The sequence below is a fragment of the Crocuta crocuta genome, unplaced genomic scaffold (assembly GCF_008692635.1).
Source record: "Crocuta crocuta isolate KB4526 unplaced genomic scaffold, BGI_CrCroc_1.0 scaffold154, whole genome shotgun sequence".
Taxonomy (NCBI): domain Eukaryota; kingdom Metazoa; phylum Chordata; class Mammalia; order Carnivora; family Hyaenidae; genus Crocuta; species Crocuta crocuta.
In genome coordinates, this window is record NW_027530545.1 from 16,875,294 (window position 1) to 16,896,561 (window position 21,268).

Here is a 21,268-nt window from a genome sequence, read left to right on the forward strand (position 1 = left end):
TTTCTATATATCATATCATGTCATCTGCAAATATGAAAGGTTTTACTTCTTCCTAACCAATTTGGAGGCCTTTTACTCCTTCTTGTCTGATTGCTGGGGATAGGGCTTCTAATACTATGTTGAATAAAAGTGGTGAGAGTGGACATCCTTGTGTTGTTCCTGATCTTAGGGGAAAAGCTCTCAGTTTCTCACATTGAGTATGATGTTACTTGTGGCCTTTATTATGGCCTTCATTATGTTGACATATGTTCCCTCTAAACCTACTTTGTTGAGAGTTTTCATCATGAATGGATGTTGTACTTTGTCACATGCTTTTTCTGTATCATTTGAAATGATCATATCATTTTATCCTTTCTCTTATTGGTGAAATGTGTTAGCTCATTAATTTACAAATTTTGAACTACACTTGCATTCCAGAAATAAATTCCATTTGATTGTGGTGAATGCTTTTTAAAAATATATTGTTGGATTCAGTTTGCTAATATTTTGTTGAAGATTTTTGCATAATGCTCATCAGGGATATGGGCTTTAGTTCTCTTTTATTGAAGTACCTTTATCTGGTTTCTGTATCAGGGTTATGAGGATCTCATAGAATTAATTTTGAAGCTTTCCTTCCTTTCTGATTTTTTAAAATAGTTTGAGAATGATAAATATTAACTCTTCTTTAAATGTTTTGGGAATTCACTTGTGAAGTAGTCTCGTCCTACACTTTTGTTTTTTGGGAGTTTTTTGATTACTGATTCAATTTCATTGTTGATAATTTGTCTGTTCAAATTTTCTATTTCTTTCTGTCTTGGCAGTTATATGTTTTTATGAATTTATTCTTTCTTCCAGGTTCAGTTTGTTGGCATATAAATTTTCATAATCTCTTATAATCTACTGTAGTTTTCTGATTTTCAGTGTTATTTTTGTCTTTCATTTCTGATATTGAGTTCTTTTCTTTCTCTTTTTCCCTTTTCTTTCCTTTTATTTTCTTCCCCTTTCCCTCTTTCTTTCCGTCTTTTCCTCTTTCCCTCTTCCCTCTTACTCTCTTTTTCTTTCCTTCACTTTCTTCATTCTATCTTTTGTGAGTCTGACTAAGTCTTTACCAATTTTGTTGATCCTTTTAATGAACAAACTCCTTTCACTGATACATTTTATCATTTATTTTTGCTTGTTTATTTTTTTCTTTGGTTGGTTTTTTTTAGGTTTTATTTCATTTGTTTCTTGTCTAATCCTTATTATTTCTTTCCTTCTATCCTTCTACCATTTTGGAGTTTGTGCTTTCTTTTCTAACGCCTTTAGATATAAGGTTAGGTTGTTCATTTAAAACTTTTTCTTGCAAGAGTGCCTGGGTGGCTCAGTCAGTTAAGTTCCCAACTTCAGCTCATGATCTCGGGGTTCATGAGTTCAAGCCTTGCTACAGGCTCTGCACTGGCAGTTCAGAGCCTGGAGCCTGCTTTGGATTCTGTATCTCCTTTTCTCTCCGGCCCGCCCCTGCTCAAGCTCCATCTCTCTCTGTCTTAAAAGTAAATAAACACCAAAAAAATTTTTAAAAGGCTTTTTTCCCCTTTGCTTTTGAGGTAGGCTTGTATTGTAATAAACCTCTTAGAACCGCACCTGGGTGGTTCAGCCGGTTAAGCGTTCGACTTTGGCTCGGGTCATGATCTCACAGTTCATGGGTTTGAGCCCCATGTCAGGCTCTGTGCTGACAACCAGCTCAGTCTGGAGCCTGTTTCAGATTCTGAATCTCCCTCTCTCTCTGACCCTCCCTTGCTCATGCTGTCTGTCTTTCTGTCTCTCTCTCTCAAAAATAAATAAAACATTAAAAGAAAACACTTTTGCTACATTCTAATAATTTTGGACCATTATGTTTTCAGTTTCATTTGTCTCCATGTATTCTTCTATTTCCTCTTTGATTTCTTGGTTGACCTATTCATTGTTTAGTAGCATGGTATTTAATTTCCATGTATTTGTGTTTTATCCAGATTCTTTGCTTGTGGTTAATTTCTAGTTTCATAGTGTTGTGGTCAGAAAAGATGCATGGTATGACTTCAGTCTTTTTTTAATTATTTGAGGCTGGTTCTGTGGTTATGTGATCTATTTTGGCACATGTTCCATGTGTCCTTGAAAAAAATGTGTATTCTACTGTTTTAGGAGGGAAAGTTCTGAATATATTTGTTACATCCAACTAGCAAAATGTATTATTCAAAGCCACTGTCTCCTATTTGATTTTCAGTTTGGAAATATCCACTGATATAAATGGGGTGTTAAAGTCTCCTATTATTATTTATCATTATCAATTACTTTCTCTATGTTTGTTAATAAGTGCTTTATGTATTTGGGTGCTCCCATCTTGAGTAGATAAACCTTTACATTTGCTATTACCTTTTGGTTGGATCATTTCCTTTATATAGTGTCCTTCTTTGTCTGTTGTTACAGTCTTTGTTTTAAAGACTATTTTGCCTGATATAAGTATTGCCACCCTGGTTTCCTCCTCACTCCCTTTGGCATGAAAAATGATTTTTCATCCCTTCACTTTCAATTTTTATGTGTCTTTAGGTTTGAAATAAGCTTNTAGTCCATTTACATTCAAATTATTGATAGGAATGTACTTATTGCCATTTTGTTACTTGCTTTATGAGGTTTAGTTGTAGTTTTTTCTGTTTCTTTCTCCTGTAACTCCTTTCTGTCACTGTTTGCTGGCTTTAATTAGTGATATCCTTGGATTTCTTTCTAATTTTTCCATATCTATTACTAGTTTTTATTTGTAGTTACCATTAGGTTTATACATAACATGTTACGCATATTATATTAAGTAGATGGCTCATGAACTGTGAGATCATGACCTGAGCTGAAGTCAAAACATTAACCAACTGAGCCACCCAAGTGCCCCTTGAAAATTTTTATTTTTGAGAGAAAGAAAATGAGAGAGCATGCACGGTGGAGGGGCAAAGAGAGAGGGGACAGAGGATCTCAAGCAGGCTCTGTGCTGACAGCATATACTTTGGCTTTCTCATTTTGAATAGCATTCTGTGTCTGTTTCTATCTGACTGTGAGATCACGACCTGACCTGAAGTCTGTCACTTAACCAACTTAATTCCCAGGTGTCCCGCTGAATAGAGTATTCTTGTCTTCAGGTTTTTCTCCTTTAGCACTTTGACTATATTATACCATTCTCTTCTGGCCTACAAGATTTGTACTAAAAAATTAACTGATAGTGTTATAGAGTTAGGAATTCTCTTTAGCACTAATTTTTGCCATTTCAATTACTCTGTGTCTTGAAGTGGACCTCCTTGGGGGTTTATTTTGTTGGGGGTTCTCTGGGCATCCTGGATATGGATATCTATTTCATATCAGATATGATATGATTAGGATATTTTCAGCTTCAAATATTTTCTGCCCCCTTTTTCTTCTAATGGGATCCCTATAATGCGAATGTATCACTGAGTTTCCTTAAGTCTATTTGCATTTTTTTCTCTCCTGTTTGATTGCCTGCAATTACACAATCCTTCGGGTTGTTGATCTGTTTTTTTTTTTTTTTCCTCTAGTCTACTTTTTATTCCATCTACTGTATTTTTAAGTGAGTATCTTTATGACCATTACTTTAAATTTTCTCTCAGGCTTATTACTTATCTTTGTTTTGTTAAGCTCTCTTGCTGTGATTTTGTCCTGTCCTTTCATTTGGGACATATACTTTGGCTTCCTAATTTTGTCTAACATTCTGTGTCTGTTTCTATGTGTAAGGAAAGCCAACTATGTCTCCTGCTCTTGAAAGTAGTGACCTGTAGAGGAAGAGGTCTGTCTCTTATAGTGCCCTGCAATGCAGTGTCCTTTGTTAGTCAGAACCTGGCACTGCAGTGATGTTTGTGTGTATTGTGTGTGCCCTCCTGTTGGGGCTAAGCCACTCTTGCCTTCACTCTGGTCATTTGCAATGGCTCTCTTTGCCTGTTGTAGGCAGGACTTTGTTCCTGTGTTGTTGGTGGACCAGTGTGGGACCGCTATGGTTGAGTCAAACCATGCATTTGCCAGAGATGCAGTAGCACCCAACTGGAGAGTGATTTCCATTGTTGTCCTCTGAAAATCTTTCATCAGTGGGCAGCCTCTGTATTTAAACCAGTGTCTATCCCCAGCCCACTGTTGGGGTCATGGTCAGATTAGTGTATATTGTTATCTTCCCCTCTTTCGAGGTCAGGAGTTACTTTGGAGTGGTACTATCCCATTTGGGCTTCTTACATACTGCCTGGCTTGTAATCCATACCACTTTGGATGGGCTTCAAAGTGTATATTGGAGGGGGCAGTGCTGCAGGAGAACGTGGGGGTGCGGTGAGGAGTGGTAACAAGGTTTTTACAGGTCTGCTATGACAAGGGGACCTGGATATGCTTTAGGAAACTCCTGCTTCATGGCTGGAGAGAATGGATTCACAGGAGAGTGTAGAGGTAGGATACACAGTACCAGTCAGTTTCTCATTGTCTGTTGTAGGAAAGACCTGTATCTGCCTGAAATGCAGAGGCCAACTGGAGAGGGGGCAGATCTACAGAAGCATTTGGGTGTGGGGCATACTCTTAGCAAGCAAGGTGGAAAGTGTTCTATGCTGGTTCCCACAGGTATTCATGTATCTAGACTGGGCAGCTGGGGAGAGAAATGGCACCCCCACACACCCACTCTGTGCCTAGCTCCTTTGTTCTTGGAGAAGTTCCCCAAAGATCTCTGCCCCTCCAGCACACACTCTGAGATTGGTAAATAAATCTCCCTTATGCCCCGGGATTCTTCAAGCTGCTGCTTCCATGCTGTATCTCTGTGAGTGTGTTTGTTGCCAAAGGGTGGAGACATTGTTTCCTATGCCCTCCAGGCTCTACCATTGATTTTTCAAATTCCATGTGTTAAGCCACACTGATTGTAATAACATAAAATAAGGTTGCTCTGGTTTCAAAGCCAAATGTTATGAGAATCATTCTTCCCTAGATGGGTTCCCCATCCCCGGGGTGCCTGATGTGGGGATCTCTTTCTCTCCACTCTCTGTGCCCGTGGCATCCCTCCCTCCCAGGCACAGTCTTAAGGGCCTACTTAGCTCCTCACCCATCTCTGACCTTCCTAACCTCTTCTATGTGGCCTCATCTCTATATTTAACTTTAGAGTCTGTTCTGCCAGTATTCAGGCCATTTTCTGTGTGATTTACATGGATGTGGGTCTTATGTGTTTGTGAGAAGAGGTAAGCTAGGATCTTCCCACTCCCAATCTTTCCTGGAGGTACAGTTCATAATTTTTGTGGATCCTTTTATATCTGTAAATCCTGATATTTTTCTTAACCAATGTGATAGTCCTGGGTCACAGCTTCTCATTCATTGTTTAAGCCAGTTATTTACCTCATTTCTTAGATATCTCAGTCTTAAGATGATCACTTGGTGGTCAACTTAGTGGTTAGTGGCTGTGAATAGTCATTTAAAACATTTGAGAGAAGGGGCGCCTGGGTGGCTTAGTCGGTTAAGCGTCCGACTTTCGCTTAGGTCATGATCTCGCGGTTCGTGGGTTCGAGCCCCACGTCGGGCTCTGTGCTGACTGCCAGCTCAGAGCCTGGAGCCTGTTTCAGTCTGTGACTCCCTCTCTCTCTGACCCTCCCCTGCTCACACTGTCTCTCTCTCTCTCTCCTAGAAATAAATAAAAAACATTAAAAAAATTTTAAAACATTTGAGAGAATATAGTACACCCAGGGAGATGATTATGGCTACTATAAGCAGGACAATTCCCAATATTTGGAGTGTACTTTAGAACCATGTTCTCCAAGACCTAAACCAGTCAAAATCAAATAAGTCCAGGGAAAGATCTTCTAGAAGGAGTAACTTTTTAAAGCCAAGTGGCTTATTCCTATGTAATTGAATTTTAATTTCCCCAGCATGGTTAATCCAGGCATGGCAGGTAGTGTTGGACACAGCCAAGACCCCTCCTTGCTGAGTTCAAAGGTAATCAAGAGCTATTCTATTACTAAGCACAACTTAGGCCAGAGAGACTAAGGATTTTTATTAGGCTGCTATTGCTTTAGAAGATTTTGTAATAATTTTAAGAATTAAGGAGAAATTCTTGATCATAAGCTCATTTTCACTTATCCCTAACCAGGAAAATGAGAACCTGCTAAAAAAACTTTCCTTTTTAAGTCAACAATGTGAATTTGGGGGAGTGACCAATGAGATGTCTTATTTTTCTTGTGAAAATTTAAAGGCACAGTTAGAATTTTTTTTTTCTAGCCTGAAATAAAAGAGGTTACCTTCCTCCTTTCATAGAGGTCTGGGAGATACTCTTGAGGTTGCCATCATTTTTAGCCAATGCCAGAGGAAAAGAAAGAGAAAGGGTTTTATATTTAGTTGAAGTATGAAGTCTTGATCTCATGTCCTGGATGGAGGAAGTCCCCACCTTGATATTAGTTAATTCTCCTCCTTGTCAATTTGGTGTAGAGGTCTCTAGCATCTTTTAGTTTGGCAGCAGTGTCAGTGGTCAGAAGCACTTGAAAGGTAGCTTTTAATGGTACAAGGGGAGTCTTTGTTTTAGAATATCAAGTTACCAGGCTGTAGACTGTGATGGACAAGCTTTTTTGAATTGGAATTTAGGAAGGCTGTTTTTAACCAGTTGATGAAGCTTGAATATAAAACATTACAGAATTAACAGAAGCAGGTCATACAAGCATAAGACAACAACAGATCAGTAGAAGGTTGTGTACCGACAGAATTTCAAGACTTCCGTAAGGTTTTTATTAAGGCTTCTATGGTATGTTCAGTGCCTTGATCACTAGAGATAATGGAAAATATACCCCAAGTGGGAAACATTTTTTAAAATTTATTTCAGAGAGAGAGAACTAGCAGGGAAGGGACAGAGAGGAAGGAGAACAGAGGATCTAAAGCTGATCTATGCTGACAGCAGAGAACCGGGTGCCAGGCTTGAACTCATGAAATTTTAGATCATGACCAGAGATGAAGTTAGACACTTAACCTACTGAGCCACCAAGGCACCCAAAACTTTTTCTTTTTCTTTTGTTTTAATGATTTTGTTCTGTTTTGTTTTACTGCATGGAAATCAGTCTTATAGCAAAGAAAGACTTTAGCCCATCTAGAAAACATGTATACAATAATAAGAACAAATTGATAACATAATAAATAGAGTAAGGTTATAAAAGTCTCTATACAAATGTCTATTTTAAATGTAGTATTGTGGGTGAAGAAATGTAAAAACTGAAAAATAGGGTTTGTCAGGGAGCCCGGAAGAATCAAGTAGCTGTCTTGGGCTTGTCACAGTCCTGGCTGTTTATTGAATTTATAGCCATCATTTGTCTATATTAATTTGTTTCCAAAAGCGGATTATTGGCATATCACAAGGGCATTAGAGTGGCAAAAATCTGATGAGGGGACCATTTTGCAGAAACAGAAATGGACTTTATCTACATATGTCCCAATCTTACAACATAATGTAAAGAAGGCTTAGTATTATTTATCTGGCAATATTTTCTATGTATTTTACATATTAAATAACCTATTTAATAAATCTTTTGGAATATTCCAGGTTAAAAAGCTTTATATATATATAAAAACTCAATTATTTCAGTGTTAATTCTGACTACTCATAATTCTTTTCCAAATCTTTTTCTCAGAAATTTTCTACAACTCTCTTTTTCATTTATATTTTATACTGAGTTTTCCTTCTCTATAAACAACCAGTCTCATTTTAGGAGAAAATTACTTACTTTTCCCTCCACAAAAATGTATTCCCATTTCTCATAGCTTTCTTACCAAAAAACACCTCTCTTTTTTTTCCCCAAAAACATTTCTTACATTTCTTGCTTACAGAGTTGTTTCCCTTAGTATTTCCAAAAGTTTTAATTATATTTATTATAACTCTTAATGCTTAGAAAACTTTTTTACTATCAGAGCCAAATATATCTTTAGTTTCTTTGTGATAAGAAAGATATATAAACCTATGTTTAATCAATATTTTAGTATTTATCTTGGAAAAGACTTAGATCTCCAACAAAATCAAACCAGTATATCATTTAACCAGCAAAACTGCGGTGTTAGGTTAACGATATTTTGGTAGCTATTTAAATATTACCTACAAACCTTTTGATTTATTCCACTTACTTGTTCAGAGTTGAGAAGCAAGAAAGAATTCTTGAAGAAGTCTTTGGTGCAGGAAGGTGACTTTATTAAATACAAGGACAGGACCAGTGGACAGAAAGAGCTGCACTGAGGTTGTGAAGAATGATTGGTTATATACCAGGGATTTGGGGGTCATAAAGTAGAAAGCGAAGTTTCCAAAGAGATTTTCATATGCTAAAGACTCACAGATTGCTGGAGGCCTCACTGTTGTGAAGCTAAGGTTGTTTTTCCTTCTAGCAAAGTATTAACATTAAGACAATAGGGAGTTCCTGGACTTTAGGCTATTGATAAGATTGTCCTTTGTTTGTTTGTTTGTTTGTAATTGTACTAAGATAGTTATAAAATGATAGAGACTCTTAACAGTTTAACTATCTGTTTTCTGTCCTTTCCTTTGTTCTTAGGCAGCAAGGAGCTCCTGAGGAATATTACACCTACCTCACTTGGGTTGGGGGTGATGTTAACCTGTACTTTGCCCTCAGCTTGCCCCATAGTCCCTCATCAGGTCATTTGTATCATATTTGATATTGATAAGTCCAAATAAGATATCTATTTTCATTAAACTGTCAATTTCAAACTACCTTTTATATCAAATATATATATCTTTTTTAGATCTTGTGAACTTTAAAAACATATGAGTTAGTTTTTATCTTTATGAGTTTTAAAATGCCTATCTTGGGGTGCCTGGGTGGCTTAGTCCGTTAAGCATCCGACTTCGGCTCAGGTCATGATCTCACAGCTCATGGGTTCAAGCCCCACGTCGGGCTTGGTGCTGACAGCTCAGAGCCTGGAGCCTCCTTCCAATTCTGTGTCTCCCTCTCCCTCTCTCCCTCCCTCCCTCTCCCTCTCTCTCTTCCTCTCTCTCTCTCTCTCTCTCTCTGGCTTTCTCCCACTAGTGATCTCTCTCTCTGTCTCAAAAATAAATAAAACATTAAAAAAATGTTAAGTGCCAATCTTCATAAGTGCTTGTCTTCAACTAAATGTTTTTTACAAATTAATTTTAGCAACACCATCTGAAGATAGAAACACATTTATAACACAGATGTAAACAATGTCAACATACAGATAGATGCAAACTTTATAGGTTCTGTTTTAAAATTACTGCCAACAAATAGGTACAAAATTTACTAGTTATAAAAGCTGGATGTGACTTTGTTTTTCTGGTAAGTGTAATAAGTTACGGACATATTAATTATATATAAGTTAAGGTTATATTAATAAGTTAATATTTGTGGAGAATATACTCAAGATTTGTATTGGTCCTTGACCAGTTAAGTTTTAAATGGCTTTTCCCCCCTTGTTTTTACATCCCTGAAATTTGCATTTTAAAGAGATGGGCTAATTAAAGAATTCCTGCAGAAGACCAGGCAGAACACTGAATATTTACATGATAGAGGCATAGGGAGAAAATGTAAGCACTTTGTAGAAGGGCTTTTGTTCTTTTAAGGCTAGAATTTTCTTATAATCCTTTTGAGATAAATAAGGGAGGTTTGGGAACTGGTAAAAAGGATTGGTCTTCAAATTGTTTTTGGAACCATGTCTCTGCTCCTGTAAAGACTAGATTTGTAAAACAAGAACAGCTGTTTTTAATTTCTCAAAGAATTTGGTTGTTCCCTAAATAATATGAAAGGACTGACACACCCATCCACCTATGAGAGAGTCTTTTTTTTTTTCCTCTCTGAGTACATTTAGCTTAGGGGAGAAGACCTAAACAAATTCTTTGGCTTTGAATATCAGCTTTTAATTTGGCCCAAATTCTGATTATAGAGCTATTAAATATTTTTTAAATGTCTTGTTATGTTTTAGCCAGGATAAACAGTAAAGATTTCTGGCAGTATTAGCCACGTGGGACCAAAAGACATTTGCAAAGAGGGTGCAAAAGATACCATTTTTATATAATTTAGAGCCACTCTTAAAGATAGCCAAATACAGAACTGACAACCTGCATGTCACAGGCAGGCAGAAAGCCAAATCATGTTTTTAGGATGTAAAACAAGACTTGCAAGAAGGAAATAGTTATTCCCAGGAGAAAAGGGGCTAATAACCAATGAATCTGGATTAGGAAAGGAAGGGATACCATGAATTTTTCTTTTCCCCTCTCAACTGTGCTCAGGAGGTAATCTATTAAAAACAACAACAACAACTTCTGAGGATTCTCCCTGGGTTTAAGATTTTTGTTTGTTTGTTTGTTTTTGCTATGCCTTTTATTTAATTTTTGACCAAAGAGTGAAGTATCTGAGGAGGCGATCCTGTAACTTCAAGTGGTTTTATTTTAAAATGTAACTGTTGCTTCAGAGTGGAAAGGCAACTGAGACAGAAAATTAGTAGACTGTGCACTCAGGTAAGGAAGGATAGAAAGGAAAAGTAGGAGTTATGTCAGTCTTACAAACTTTTGTTTCAGGTACTGTGTGTGTGTGTGTGTGTGTGTGTGTGTGTGTGTGTGTTAACCTTTGTAAAGAATCTTTTAATGACAATGTTTTGGATTCTTGAAGCCTTTTGGAGGCTTCGATACACCAGTTAAAATAGGCATTCCATTTTGTTTAATTTGGGAACACTTACTTTAAAGTGTACTTCTTAAATGAACAATCTTGTCTAATTGGAACATTCTCCATAATGGCCACTGTAATTTGAGTNTTTTAATTTTATCTTGCTTGGTCTCTGCAACTTCTGAGACTATAATTCTTAGATAAGACAAACAGGTGTATGGGAAAGTAGTGTGCTTGATCTTTATAATTCAAATATACTAGGAACTAAGAGTTTGGGTTTTTTGGAGCCAAATCAGTACCCAAAAGGGATGTGCTACTGAGTTGGGGACTGTGAAGTGCACTTTTTGCATGGTTTAAGTGAAGTTGGCAAGCAATCTAGTATCAATCTAACATGTTCTATGACCAATTTATCCTATCATGGGAGCCTGTTTTATTTTATCTTTTTAATGTTTTATATATTTCTGAGAGAGAGAGAGAGAGAATGTGAGCAGAGAAATGCCAGAGAGAGAGGGAGACACAGAATCTGAAGCAGGCTCCAGGCTCTGAGCTGTCAGCACAGAACCCAACGCGGGGCTCGAACCCACGAACCATGAGATCGTGACCTGAGCCAAAGTCAGACGCTTAACCGAGTGAGCCACCCAGGCGACCCCATGGGAATCTGTTTTAAAGTGGCAAGCACTGTAATAACCTTTCAATACTAAACCTATGCACATCATTTTTTTTTTTGCAGTTTTTTGGGCTGCTAGATCCCCACTAGCAATAGCCTTTATATACACAAAGCGATATAAACATTGGCCTTAATATATTAGCAGTCCAGCATTCTGGCCATAAGAAGGCCCTGTGAGCACCACCACCTGTCCTGTGAAACCTTACTGACATTTCCACCCAGAAACTTTGGCCTGGAAGGCAAGGGCTTGAGTCTGAGGCAAAATATGCCAGCTCGACTGGGCTCTGGGCAGAACTGCCAACTCAGCTGGGCTCTGGTTATAATTGTCTGTGAGCTCAAGCCGAAACGCCCTGTAAAGGAACGCCAATTAGATCAGGAGCTCACATACAAAATAGAGCAGAGCTCAGACTGAGCTCCCTCTGAAATGATAAGAAAGACCATGAATTCAAAGGACTCACAGATACCGTGCCTGTGTTTCTCGTCTTCAAATGCTGCTGCATGTTCACTTCAGATCCCACCGCTATCACCAAATATGTTAAAAAAACAAAGCCAAGTAAGTTTGAAGATCTAATTGGCTTTATTAAATGACTCATGAATCAGGCACTTCTTCATCAGGCACTTCTTAAACAGGCATTTCTTAACTCACCTACCACATAGATGTTCTGAGGAGTTGTACAAAATGGGAGGTTTTGGGATACCTGGGGACTCAGTTGGTTAAGGGTCAAACTCTTGATTTCAGCTCAGATCATGATCTCACAGTTCATGGGTTCCAGCCCCACATTAGGCTCTGTGCTGGCAATTCTCTCTCTCTCTGCCCTTCCCACGTGTACACTTTATTTCAAAAAGAATAAAAAGACTTAAAAAAATAGGATGTTTTTAAAGGAAGGAGGATGGGACAAGGAAGTTATTAACAGAAGAAAATACAGGATTATTTTAGACAAGGTCACTTTCCTTTTAGGGGAAAGGGCAGGGGTCTTATCAGGCAGATTACTTAATTTTCCTTTGGGGGAATGGAGAGGACTCCTGTGACTGATTGTCACTGGTGCTGATCAAAAAATTCCTGACTGACCAGTTCCTGCCACATTTCTGTGGGGAGGTTAAAAGTACAATTAGATTGGGTACTAAGTCCTAGTCTGGGAACTTTGTAAGTGACACCATTTTGAGCCTTGGGATACCTTCCTCCCCCCGCCCCCCAACAACTGTTATACCAGCATCCTTTAGATTTACAAATTTATGAAGATACTTCATAATTTCTAGAATCATATGCCTTTGAAATTTTTCCAGTGTAGGATTAGTGATGGGGTTTTGGAGCGGTAGGAGTCCAGAGATGATGGCCAAGAAATAATTCTTGATATGTCTTTGGTGCAAAAAGTTGATTTTATTTAAGCAAGGGGAAAGGGCCCATGGGCAGGAAAAGCTGCACTGTGGTTGTGTTGGTTCTATATTATTGAGTTGGCGGGGGTGGGGGTGGTAAAGGCAAAAGGGAGGCCTCCAGAAAGACTTTCATATGCTAAAGAGGACTCCTAAAATGCCAAGGTCCTTGCTACTGTCAAGCTAAGGTTGTCTTCCCTTTAGTAAGGCATCCACATTAGGACAATAAGGGGTTCCTGGAGAAATGTTACAGTTTGTATTTGCCTCAAGTACTTGTCGATGGGCTGTATATTATATATAAGGAAATTTAATTTTACGTTCCATTTCTTTCTTGCCTTTGTTTTCCATATCACCATGGAGAAGAGGGTGACATTGGAGCTCCAGGAAACTGAGTCTATAGGTCTCTGAAGATTAGGCTATTGATAATATTGTCTTTTTCTTGTAATTTAGTAAGACATATGTAAACTAATGGAGACTTGCGTCCTGCATGACTGTGATCTCTTATCAATGAACCATTTGTTTTCCCCTTTCCTTTGTTCTTGGGCAGGCAGAAGTGCCTGAGGAATGTCACATATGGGGGGAGGGGGGGTGTGTGTGCTTACTTTGTGCTAAGCCCTCAGCTTGCTTTATGCTCCTGAAGAGCCTGAAATTAAGTCCTCCGTTAAGAGCAACCTCGGGCTGCAGGTAGCACAGTTCCAGGAAAAGCTTCAGCTGAAGCCACCCTCAGGATCACCCTCGGGATCACCCTCGGATCAGCCAATCAAAAGAAATGTGTAACATTCCTGTGGTCTGAGTCAGGGCTGGGAACTGCAGTAGTTACTCTGTACAAACTAGCCAATCACTCACTGCTTGCGTAAACCCCAGGTAGGCCCTTTGAGCTCACCTTGGTCATTTTCAAAGGATTTTCAAAGGTTTCTCAAAGGTCATGATTGGGTCCCGCCAAAAGTAACGATGCCTCACGGATACTGAATGGTCAAAACTATAACCATGGGTGTTGTACAATTATGATCGGTGCTTATGCGATGATGCAAAACGTACAACGTGTGTACTGTAACACCCCCCTCCCTTACCCCATAAAAACCCCGCTCGCCATTGTTCGAGGCTTCTCCCTGCTGCCGCTGCGCTGGTTAACGGGTGAGCCCCTGCTCGAGCTTGTAATAAAGACCCTTATGTACTTGCATCAGCGATGGCTCCTTAGGGGTCTCAGGGGACTCACGATTCGGGCACAACACTCCCTCATCATTAATATTTCCAAATATGTTTTAGTTTCACTGTAATAAGAAACCAAAAGTAGATAAACCTATGTTTAGTAATTAATGTTGTAGTATTTGTCCTGTTTAGAAAATGATCCAGATAATTACTAAAATTACATTATCTAATCTAACTTAGCAAAACTCTAAGGTTTTAAGTTACCAAAAAGATTTGGGAGACCACTTAAAAGTTAAACACTTTAAATTTTATTTATATCTATTTAATGTACTTGTTCTTTATAACTATGTTTAGATTAGTCATAAAAGTTTTACAGGACATTAAACAGCTAACCATCATCTTTATGTTATTTTTGCTGACAAATTGCAACAGATAAACCATTTAATAAACTGGTAAATTCAGGTAGAATAAAAGTTTATTTGCATCATAGTTGACATAGATAACTCTAAAGACATGCCTGTTTTAATTAAACCAACAAATTTAAACTAGCTTTTATACTGAATATTTTTTCAGTTCACATGAACTTGAAAAATATTTGGGTTAGTTCCTATCTTACTGAGAGTTTTAGAATACCCAGTTGTTACAAGTACTTGCATTGAAACCAACTAAATAAAGCTCTTTACAAATTAGTTTTTTTTTTTTAATGTTTTATTTATTTCTAGGAGAGAGAGAGAGACAGCGTGAGCAGGGGAGGGTCAGAGAGAGAGGGAGTCACAGACTCTGAAACAGGCTCCAGGCTCTGAGCTGGCAGTCAGCACAGAGCCCGATGTGGGGCTCGAACCCACGAACCGCGAGATCATGACCTAAGCGAAAGTCGGACGCTTAACCGACTAAGCCACCCAGGCGCCCCTACAAATTAGTTTTAACAATGCCATTCAGAGGTATAAAAATATCTCACATTTACAGCATTAGAGTGTGTGTGTGTGTGTGTGTGTGTGTGTAAAATACAGATGCACAGATAGATACAGAGGCTGATGTAAAGACCTTACAGTTACTGATTTATGGAGAAGATTTCTAAGATTTTTATTTTTCCCTGGAATTAATCTTAAGGAGGCTATGCTAGAGTTTGGGCACAAGAGACCTTTTGGAAGTTTGTGTTTTAAATAGGCATCTTTCCCCCTACCTTTTCACCCACCTTCAGTCGCAGGTGATTGTGGGCTGTGTTTACATTTTAAGGACTTGATAAGATGAGTAACTTTAAGGGACAGAGAAAGAATGTAAGTTCCTGGAAGAAGGGCTTCCTTTTCCTAAGGCAAATAATTTACAAGCCTTTTGAGATAAATAGGGCAGGTTTGGGATTGGTAAAGGAATAGGTGAACTTTGAATTTCTTCCAGAGCTATGTTTCTAGTTTCTGTAAAGATTCCTAAAATAAGGACAGAGCTTTTAATTCCTCCATGAATTGAGTTGTAACTTAAATGCCATCATAGGTTGATCCACTAGCATAATCTTCAATTTGCTTCTTTCCTTCTGGGTACATAGCTCTGATTTTAACTAAAAGGAGAAGGCCTTTTATTTATTTATTTATTTATTTATTTATTCTCACCAAAATCAGTTTATTTTACTTTGCATAACTCTTGCCATTCTTGAAAATAAAGCTTACTTGAAGGCTTTTGTTTCATAATGCACGTACTTTTTGAATACATATTCAGGTGCTTTGTCTGCATGTTGTTCTTTGTGTTGAGCTGTGAGGTTCTATTTCCATAGTGGGTACAACTTTGGTTCTATTTCAGGTAGTCTTAGAAGAATGCACAGCTGCCTCTTTCTGTGAGCTCCACTTCTGCAATCACTTTGTCCCACAAAGCCCTTGTGGTTGGGTTGCTCCATTCAAACTCTAATCCCTAAAGTGAGCAGTGAGCCTTGCGGCCTTCCATGAATGCTCATTCTTCCCCTCCCTGCAATAAGACTCCAGATGAGCTCACCAGTCAACTCTGTTATCCTTCACCACCTCTGGGCTGATGGGCACTTGAGACATCCTGTATACTGTATCCTCTACTGCCAAGTGCAGGCTGTGGGGAACTAGAGATCTGCTCCCCATCTAATTATACCATTCAATCTTTTCTTTTCTACTGGGCCAACACATAATATTCCTCTTTTCTTTTCAAGCCATCTACTGCCCCTGGCAGGAGAAGGCCTTTTAAAGAAGATTCCCATCAGGCTTTGAATATCAGCTTCCAATCTGGCTGACATTCGACTGCAGAGCTAATTTAAAAAAAAAAAAAAAAATCTTTCCAGTTTTCAGCCAGGAGAAACAGTAAGTATTCCTGGCAATATTTAAGAACTATCTCTTTGGTGTAAGATGGGTACTAAAGAAGATGCAGAGGATACTCCCCGAGATTCAGAGTTACTCCCAAGGTAGTCCCCAAACCCCACAAAATGAGGACCAACAGGAAGGCAATAGGTATTTGTTTAGTCTATAGGGTCTCCATTTCCTTCAGCCCCAAATAGTCCAAATGCAAGGTAGCACATTTTGGGGAAACATGCTCTGAACCCCTTCAGTCCTGCCTTGGAAATTTTAAAGAAAACTCACAATCTGGCAGCTAAATGGATTTTTAAAAATCTGCTGTTTTGCTAAGAATACAGAGGATCATGTGGAAAGGAAGGGGTGGAAACAGAATGGGGAGAGAACAGGAGGAGGGAAGTGTTGAGTCTTAGGGGAAGGAATGATGGGTCGGGAAAAAGGAGGAGTTTGTGAGGCTTCAGCCCACATGTCAAATTTGAAAACCTCTCAAAAGATCTCAATTGTCTTTTGAACAGTTTGTGTTAACTCCTTGAAGGGAAGCAACCTTTTTAGTATTTCTGTTGGAGGCCTCCAGATGCCAATTAAAATAAGCTTCCCAACTCATTTGCTTTGATTTTTATAATCTTTCTCTTTCCAATCGTGCACATATAGAAAAATTTGGGGATATCAAAAGTATCCCATCTTAGCCAATGAAGCTTTAAATTATCCTGGATAATGTGATTCTAATAGGACAAACATTTGTAACATGAAGGACCATATTCTTTACACATAAATCTAGCTGGGATTCCCAAAGAAGGTTGATCATTTAGGGCTGTTATAGAGGAAACGTTTCCCTATGATTTGGAAAGGATTTAAGTTGAAAGAAAGCATCACCACCAGATAATAAGTTGAGTACTCACCAATAAATATCTTTTTTTTCCTTAACTTTTATTTCTGAGAGACAGAGACAGAGAGAGATAGAGAGAGAGATACAGATACAGAGACAGATACAGAATCCGAAACGGGACCCAGGCTCTGAGCTGTCAGCACAGAGCCCGATGTGGGCTTGAACCCACGAACCGTGAGATCATGACCTGAGCTGAAGTCTGACACTTAACCAACTGAGGCACCCAGGGCCCCCTCACCAATAAATATCTTGAAACCCAAATCCTCCCCCATGTAAGGGGAGAACAGCATTAGAGTGAGGAGAGACCCAGTTAGCTTGCTCAAATAAAGTCTGGCCTGAACATCAAGTGAAAAAAGTAGGAGGTTCTGATCCAGGAGAACTGACAGCCAGAACTCTGAGCCTCCCTCATTGGAAATGCATAGAGAACAATGGTCTCTCAGAGGCATCGTCTTTTTTTTTTTTTTTTAGCGTTTTATTTCTTTTTGAGAGAGAGAGAGCATGAGCAGGGGAGGGTTAAGAGAGAGAGGGAGACACAGAATCTGAAACAGGCTCCAGGCTCTGAGCTAGCTGTCAGCAGAGCCCTATGCGGGGCTCGAACCCACAAACTGTTAGATCATGACCTGAGCCCAAGTTGGACGCTTTACTGACGGAGCCACCCAGGCGCCCTAGAGGCATTGTCTTCATGTCCACACAGGCAAGGAGGATCCAGCATCCATTGCTCTGGATCCTGCCAGCTATACCAAGAAATGTCAACCAAGGAAGAATTCACTAAAAACTTAAGCAAACATTTACTTAAGCAATTGGAATTGTAATCTGGGAGACAGCATCAAGTAGAAACCTGACCCCTGTTCTAAGGGAGACAAAAAAGGGGTATAAAGGTGACAGGTCACGAGCACAGTTGTCATTTATTTCCTCTATGCAAAACAGGGATTGGAGCTAGGTTAACTGGGCTAAATTAGAGTAATATGCAAGTGAAGGATTGAAATTTATCAAATGGCTTCACTCTTTTTGAAGTGAAGAATGCAAACAATTCAGCTGTCATGTTGAGGAGGAAGTTAAGCTCTGGCTAAGGGCTCATAGGACCTCCTATGAGGCTGTGCAAAAATTCTAAATCCTTTATGGTCTCTCGAGCCTATTTTAAAGGAGACTCTCTTAGCTAGCTTGCTTCCTCCATTTTGAAATCTCCTTTTACAGGGACCATCAGCATGATATAATATTTGATAGGAGCCACATTGCTGTTACATTAAAGCATCCACATTTATTCTGAAAAGCATGACTTTTTCTTATTTTAAATATTATAACAGGCCACTTTATACCATCTAGCAATATACTATCCTGCCCTATTGGTCTTGAAATTTATATGAGTGAATGTCTTCCTTAAAATACCCATAATAATACATTCTTTGCTTCCCAGCCCTTAGGGAACAGTGTGCTTTAATTAACATATACATTGCACAAATATCTGCTCATCTTAGTTTTCTGCCTGAAAGGGATTGAAATTTGTTCCACCAAAGAAGCAAAATCAACACGCTTGGAGGCTGGGTGCAGGTATATTAGCATTTCAGAGGCTCAAGTGTCATAACTGGTTTAACTAAACAAAGCCATAATGTACATTTCAGAAAACTGCTGGGAAGGAAAATCAATTCTGTATCTCAATTGAATTCAAATAAATCCAGCACCTTGTATCTGTACTCTGCATATCCCTGCTAGGATTTCTATGAATTATTTGCAATCAAAGTTTTACTTAAGCTTGCTTGAAAAGAGGCGTAAATTTAACATTTTCCTTAAACTGAAATGTTTGTCCTCAGATTTATGGATAGTTTGTGTTCTTAAAAGTGACTGATGTTGACCTATTTTTCAGTTTAGAACTAGATTTAATTATTAAAAATTAAAATTTTAACTATAAGTTTACTCATTATGTTTGGAGATGGACTAAATGAATTGGTCATAGCATATAATGCTAAGAGGCAGGTTAATCAATCAATGTTAGTGAAGAAAATGCACCAAATACTAAGTCATGTGTACATTTAATGTTTCTGTAAATTGATATAAGACTAGACTTTTTAGGGAAATCTAAGAAGCTAATGGACTGGTGGATTACTATTTAGTACTTAAAAGTTGTTTTCTATTTTTTTTCTGAATCTTAGGATCAGACAAGATACTTAGGCTAAGACAATATTAATTTATAACATTTGAAAGACACTGCAGATGAAAAGCTGACAAATTTAAGATCTTATATTTAATCTGTTTAAAGAATAGATCAATAAAATGTAGTTTTTCAGGTAAAAACATAAATTTATAGAACTTTTTTTGCATCCAACTTCTGTTTATTTGGCAGTCTTGCTTCAGTGTAAAACATTTTTTTTTTATTATTTATTTTTGGGAGAGAACACATGCACATCTCTGTGAGCACGAGTTGGGGAGGGGAAGAGAGGAAGGGAGACAGAGAATCCAAAACAGAGGCCACACTGTCAGCAAAGAGCCAATGCAGGCCTCGAACTCATGAACCTGTGAGATCATGACCTGAGCCAAAGTCAGATGCTTAAATGACTGAGCCATCCTTAAAACAGTTCTTTTTAAAGAAGTTTTTCATTTTAATTCCAGTGTAATGTACAGTGTTATATTAGCTTTAGGTGTATAACATAGTGATTCAACAATTCTTGGTGCTCATCATAAGTGTATACTTAATCTCCTTCACTTGTTTTACATGTCAGCCCCTCCCCCACATTCCCATCTTTATTGTGTCACCCCCACAACACACATCCCCATCCCCAAACCATCTGTTTGTTCTCTATAGTTATAGTTCACTTGGTTTGTCTCTCTTTGTTTTGTTTCTTAAATTCTACAAATGAATGAAATACGGTATTTGTCTTTGACTGACTTATTTTGCTGAGCATTATACTCTCTAGCTCCATCCATGTTGATGCAAACGGCAGGATTTCATTCTTTTTTGTGGCTTTTAAAAATATATATTATGTTTATATATAATGCATGCACACACACACACATCCATATCTTCTTTATCCATTCATCTATCAATGGACACTTGGGCTGCTTCCATAATAATGCTACAAGAAACATAGGGGTGCATATTTCCTTTCAAATTAGTGTTTTCATATTCTTTGGGTAAAAACCTAGTAGTGTGATTACTAGGCAATAGGGCAGATCTCTTTTTAAAATTTTTTGAGGAACCTCCATTCTGGTTTCCACAATGACTGCACCAGTTTGCCTTCCCACAAATAGTAGACAAGAGTTCCTTTTTCTCCATATCCTTGCCAATGCTTGTTGTCACTTGTGTTTTGTATTTTGGCCATTCTGAGGAGTGTGAGGTAATGCCTCATTGTGGTTGTGATTTGCATTTCTTTGATGATGGATGATATTGAGCATCTTTTCATGTGTTTGTTGGCCATCTGGATGTCTTCTTTGGAGAAATGTCTATCCATGTCTTCTGCTTGATTTTTAATTTGATTTTTTTTCTTGGTGTTCTTTTTGTATTTTAGATACTAACCTTTTATCAGACGTGTCATTTGCAAATATCTTCTCTCGGGTTGTCTTTTGGTTTTGTTGACTGTTTCCTTCATTGTGCAGAAACTTCTTATTTTCATGTAGTCCTAATGGTTTCTGCTTTTATTTCCTTGCCTCAGGAAACATATCTAGAAGATGTTGCTACAGTTGATGTCAGAGAAATTACTGCTTGTGCTCTCTTCTAGGATTTTTATGGTTTTCATGTCTCACTTCTAGATCCTTAGTCCATTTTGAGTTTATTTTTGTGTATGGTCTAAGAAAGTGGTCCAATTTCATTCTTTCACGTGTTGCTCATTCCCAACACCATTGGTTGAAAAGACTTTTTCCCATTGCATTTTCTTACCTCTTTGATTGAAAAGTAATTGACCATATGATCATGTGTTTGTTTCTGGGCTTTCTGTTCTGTTCTATTGATCAATACATCTATATTTGTGCCAGTATCATACTGTTTTGATTACTATAGTTTTGAATTATAACTTGAAATCTGAAATTATGATATCTCCAGCTTTTTTTTTTTTTTTTTTTTACAAGATTGTTTTGGCTATTTGGGGTCTTTTGTGGTTCAAAAAATTTTTAGGATTATTCTAGTACTGTGAAAAATGCCACAGACATTTTGATAGGGATTGTATTCAGTCTAAAACATTCTTTTTTTTTTTTTAAATTTTTTTTTTAATGTTTTTATTTATTTCTAGGAGAGAGAGAGAGACAGCGTGAGCAGGGGAGGGTCAGAGAGAGAGGGAGTCACAGACTGAAACAGGCTCCAGGC

General features: G+C 38.2%; 1 protein-coding gene across 7 annotated transcripts in view; it reads left to right on the forward strand.

The window, feature by feature from the left end:
• LOC144234466 (uncharacterized) overlaps positions 1–21,268 on the forward strand; it is a 271,734-nt gene that overhangs the window by 207,325 nt on the left and 43,141 nt on the right. The window contains exon 9 of one of the 7 annotated variants that reach the window (XM_077767818.1): positions 8,523–8,564. The exons of the other annotated variants lie outside the window; for them this stretch is intronic. The gene's annotated coding sequence lies outside the window, so the exon portion shown is untranslated. Of the gene's footprint in view, positions 1–8,522; positions 8,565–21,268 lie in introns of those variants that run through there. 7 annotated transcript variants of the gene reach the window in all.